Here is a 5761-nt window from a genome sequence, read left to right as displayed (position 1 = left end):
TGTTGTTCTTTATATTTTATTATGTTATTTAATATTATCAGGTTAATATATTCAGACTGTTTAAAATAGCTTTATGCTCATAATTGTGGTGATTTATGAAGCCTTTTTTACTCCCAGCACACCAAAGATTTACACTTGTGAGCTAATTATTAGTCCTGTCATGAACTGGATTAGATTTGCTTGGTGCAGGACTGATGTTGAGAAAGTCAGATCTCTTATATCTTTATTTATATCAAGTTATTTACAGTTATTTAATTATTAATATCTGCAGTATTTATAAGTATTTTATTCTGATGTTGTTTGAATTCAGATTCTTACTTAGACGTGAAGTGAATTTAATGTTTTTATTACTAGGTGATGAGTTTAAAATTATTGTGGTATTCATGTAGTAATAATGCTAATGGCTAATGCTAATAGTAATGATAATTAATTGACTTGTTTCTTTGTTTCTGTTGCTTTCCAAGGAAACAGTTTCTACAGTCTTATCAAAGCATAAACATGAAGAACTTTCATCACTGCTCAGAATGTGGGAAGAGTTTTACTACGCAGAGTAATCTCCAACGACACCAGCGCATTCATACAGGAGAGAAGCCGTATCACTGTTCAGAGTGTGGGAAGAGTTTTACTACGCAGAGTAATCTCCAACGACACCAGCGCATTCATACACGAGAGAAGCCATATCACTGCTCAGAGTGTGGGAAGAGTTTTACAATGCAGAGTCATCTCCAACAACACCAGCGCATTCATACAGGAGAGAAACCGTATCACTGCTTGGAGTGTGGGAAGAGTTTTGCTTACAGTAATGCTCTTAAAGTACACCAGCGTATTCACACAGGAGAGAAACCATATTACTGCTCAGAGTGTGGAAAGAGTTTTGCTCAACAGGTTAACCTCCAACAACACCAGCGTATTCACACAGGAGAGAAACCATATCACTGCTCAGAGTGTGGAAAGAGTTTTGCTGAACATAGTACCCTTCAAAACCACCAGCGTATTCACACAGGAGAGAAACCATATAACTGCACTGAGTGTGGAAAGAGTTTTACTCAAAGTAGTGCCTTTAAAGTACACCAGCGTATTCACACAGGAGAGAAACCGTATTACTGCTCAGAGTGTGGAAAGATTTTTGCTAATGAAAAGAATCTCAAACAGCATCAGCGTATTCACATAGAAAAACTACATCACTGTTAAGAGTGTGGGAAGTATTTTATTGCATATTATGTTCTCCAACAACACCAGCGCATTCACACAGGAGAGAGGTCGCATTACTGTTCATTGTCTGAAAAGAACTTTAGTGAAAGGAATATCCTTTAAGTACACCACACCAGCGCATTCACATAAGAGGATGACCCATATTGCTGCTTATAGTGCAGATGAAGTTTTACTGGAAGCAGCATTTTTAATAGACACCAGTACGGTCACACAGAAGTTACGTTTTTGTGACTGAAGCCATGTTTCATTTTCTACTAATATCCACTAGAACTGTTCTACTTCAATTATCAAATGTACATGATGGTGTGAATATGATTATTAATCATCAAATGTAATGTGGTGTAATGTACCAACCTCAGATCTGAATCTGTTTTTATTCTTTATTCAAGTTTAATCTACTTTAATAAACACAGAACAACTTTTACTTTCAAGTGGAAGAATTTTACCCTGGTCTTTATGGTGTTTGCTAAGTTTTCATAAATGAATAGCCTCTTACTTTAACACTTCTAGGTCTTCTTATTATAAAAGCTTTATCTAAGTTCATGTGATTTCACTTTACAGAATAGCCTTTCAATTCCTTGTTTGAATTCAGATTCTCACTTAGACGTGAAGTGAATTTAATGTTTTTATTACTAGGTGATGAGTTTAATATTATTGTGGTATTAATGTAGTAAAAGTAATTCTAATTAATCGACTTGTTTCTTTGTTTCTGTTGCTTTCCAAGGAAACAGTTTCTACAGTCTTATCAAAGCATAAACATGAAGAACTTTCATCACTGCTCAGAGTGTGGGAAGAGTTTTACTACGCAGAGTAATCTCCAACGACACCAGCGCATTCATACAGGAGAGAAGCCGTATCACTGCTCAGAGTGTGGGAAGAGTTTTACTATGCAGAGTAATCTCCAACGACACCAGCGCATTCTTACAGGAGAGAAGCCGTATCACTGTTCAGAGTGTGGGAAGAGTTTTACTACGCAGAGTAATCTCCAACGACACCAGCGCATTCATACAGGAGAGAAACCGTATCACTGCTTGGAGTGTGGGAAGAGTTTTGCTTACAGTAATGCTCTTAAAGTACACCAGCGTATTCACACAGGAGAGAAACCATATTACTGCTCAGAGTGTGGAAAGAGTTTTGCTCAACAGGTTAACCTCCAACAACACCAGCGTATTCACACAGGAGAGAAACCATATCACTGCTCAGAGTGTGGAAAGAGTTTTGCTGAACATAGTACCCTTCAAAACCACCAGCGTATTCACACAGGAGAGAAACCATATAACTGCACTGAGTGTGGAAAGAGTTTTACTCAAAGTAGTGCCTTTAAAGTACACCAGCGTATTCACACAGGAGAGAAACCGTATTACTGCTCAGAGTGTGGAAAGATTTTTGCTAATGAAAAGAATCTCAAACAGCATCAGCGTATTCACATAGAAAAACTACATCACTGTTAAGTGGAAGTATTTTATTGCACATTATGTTCTCCAACAACAACAGCGTATTCACACAGGAGAGAAGTCATATCACCGTTCACTGTCTGAAAAGAACTTTAGTGAAAGGAATATTCTTTAGTACACCAAACCAACAGATTCACATAAGAGGATGACCCATACTGCTGCTTATAGTGCAGATGAAGTTTTACTGGAAGCAGCATTTTTAATAGTTTTTGTGACTGGAGTCATCTTGAAAAACACCAGCGCATTCAGAGGAGAAAATAAAATGATACTCCACTACTGCATGTACAGAAAAAGCTATGTGTACTTTCTTTTTCTACTAATGTCCACTAGAACTGTTCTACTTCAATTATCAAATGTACATGATGGTATAAATATGATTATTAATCATCAAATGTCAAGAATTCTTAATATTATGAATGCTAAGTTTGCATAAATGAATAGCCTCTTACTTTAACACAAGTTTAAAATGTTGTACAAACATCGTCGCCATCTAGTGGTGCTAGAAATAAATTACAGCTTGTTGCTTGTGTACAGATTTGTGACGTTATTATTATTATTATTATTTTATTTTTATAATATATAAAAATGAGAGAGTGTTTATGGCTCTTTTGTCCCAAGTGTTTTTGTAACGTGTTGTAGACCTGCACCGGTGACTGTATTTGGTATACAGGAAAGAAAAGGCAGATTGCAGGTGAAAGTGTGTTATTTGGCAACCAGCACTGTGTAAATACTGGACAGAAGACATGATGGGTTATTTTAACTTGTTGGGTTGTGCAGTTTAACACTTGTCAGAGACAACATTTGAAGCCCAGGTCAATAGGACCTGCTAGTTAGAGAAGGCTCACTTGTTTGTTAGTTTAAGTCCAAAAGCAGGAGTGGCCCATACAGGGATCAAACCCACGACCTTGGTGTTATTAGCACCACACTCTAACCAACTGAGCTATGCGGCCTACGTACAAAGGTAGGGCGTATACCCACATACCCGATTCATACCCAACACTGACAGCCCTTCAGTTATGGAGCTGCCACACAGAAACGATGGAGAGCTTTACTGTTGTTGAGCAGAACAGATCTTCGTGTGAGATGACTGAGGTTCATGTATTTTTCTTTTAAGAATAAATAAAAGCTGATGCTGTAACCTCATACTTTCCTAATACTTTTATTCTACACGGTCTACATTTCTTTTAGTTTTCTGCCATGTGCAGTGTAAGAATTCACTAAATTACACAGCAGTTCTCTTTTTACTCATTTATTTATTTATTTATTTTTGCCATTGACAAAATTGATTGTAAGCATTTATAAAGGTCATGCCACGTTAATTAGGTGAAATGAAGCCAGAATAAAGATGGCACAAGAACAGGGTGGTAAAGACTGAGGTAAACGTTAGCATATCATGTGACCCATGTGTACTGTCCAATGAACTAGCTGCGCGTGTGTCTCTGTGGCGCAATTGGTTAGCGTGTTTGGCTGTTAACCGAAAGGTTGGTGGTTCGAGCCCACCCAGGGACGAGTGTCTTTAATTGCACAACCTGCCTGTTGATCAAACGGATATGAGACACAACAACAATGTGTAGTCCCACAGAATAGTGGAAATAAGTAACTGAAAAACATCCAGTAAACAACAGTCCTACAAGTCACCGGAGACTGGCTGTTCAAAGTGGAAGAACGCCCTTTTTAAATTAAATGAAAATACTCACCCATCGTGGGGCTCGAACCCACAACCCTGAGATTAAAAGTCTCATGATCTACTGACTGAGCTAGCCGGGCTTAAGCAGCATGTCAGAACAGACAGCTCATCGGTCAGACCATCAGAGAGATGTAGGTTTAATTCACTAACATCACGACCAGATTAAGAACTAATTCACAGTTTACAAACAAACACAATTCAGAATATAACAATAAGAACAAAATGTAAAAGTGTAAGTTAGTCGCGTCTTTCTGCTCATACTGAGTATTACTGTGGGTCACTGCATGTAGGAGACACATGGAGCGCAGTATGGTAGGTGAACTATAGGGCACTAGGACCCAGCAGCACTACAATGAACAGAGTGACAGTGGGATCTAGCGGTATTGGGACTCTTATTACAGGACGCTGTTTCTGCTGCTTGTTATTAAACTCACCTGTGGATCATTTGAGTGGAGAAAACGTGCTGAGTTCTTGTTGTGTTCTTGTTTTTTATTGAGTTTTAATTTTTAAATGTAAATAAATTATTATTACTTTTTAATCTGTATAAACGTGTACAAGTGTTTTTATTGGCAAGTTCGGGCTTATCAGGGACAGTTTAATCGTTTTCGGTACACAGAGGGAGATGTTATCTGACACGCTAGCGCAATGTGCCACCGCATCCCATTGGTTTAAATAGCATGATGCTAACTATGTTAGCTTCGTAAGCGAAACCCAATGTTATCGCTACGTAGTACATTCGAATAAGCTGCCTTATAAGTCGATGACTTATTAAAATCCTCTCTGGATTTTACTGAGGCAGCTGCCCATGTAGACAGTAAGGCAGCAAGGCAGCTCCCTAGGTTTTCGAACACACCCGTTGTCTATGCTTTAATGACGTAACATCACCATAGTTACACACCGCGTTTTAATTACAAGCCCCATTCGCCAAAATTTTGGATATTTATCGTCTTTTTGCGCCACTTAACGGTTAATCAAGTCTTGAATCACGACTCCACACTGAGACAGCAAAGAGCAGTAAATCGCAGAAGAGAAATGATTGATTTTTTACTTCAGAAATAATGTAAGTACTGCGTTAGCACCAGTACACTACAGTACCATGATTATGTATCATGATGAAATAAATTACAACATGATAAATCTGTCACATATTAATAATTACTCTAGAACAATTATGGAAAAAAGTACAAAAAAAAAAAAACAGCTTCTGAGTAAAGATTGAAATTCAACACACTTTTTGGATTTTAGATAGGTAACATACAAACAAATTAGAATAATTATAATAATAAATAAAACAATTCAAAACCAGTAAAAACATGAAACAACCACAACAACATGTAAAAACTAAACTACAGTTATTTTACAGCATGTGAACCCGAGATCGTACTGCAACCTAAACACAGCTGTATTT

At 37.5% G+C, this 5761-nt stretch overlaps 1 non-coding gene across 1 annotated transcript; it reads left to right on the top strand.

Annotated features, from left to right (window-relative positions):
• Window positions 1–4101: 4101 nt before the first annotated feature.
• Window positions 4102–4175, top strand: trnan-guu (transfer RNA asparagine (anticodon GUU)). Its single transcript has one exon. It is a non-coding gene; the product is annotated as a tRNA-Asn (tRNA).
• The last annotated feature ends 1586 nt before the right edge of the window (window positions 4176–5761 follow it).

This window comes from Trichomycterus rosablanca, unplaced genomic scaffold, assembly GCF_030014385.1.
Source record: "Trichomycterus rosablanca isolate fTriRos1 unplaced genomic scaffold, fTriRos1.hap1 scaffold_255, whole genome shotgun sequence".
NCBI classification, from domain to species: domain Eukaryota; kingdom Metazoa; phylum Chordata; class Actinopteri; order Siluriformes; family Trichomycteridae; genus Trichomycterus; species Trichomycterus rosablanca.
The sequence above is the reverse complement of the archived record's forward strand: the minus strand, read 5'-3'. Positions and strand labels throughout refer to the sequence as shown.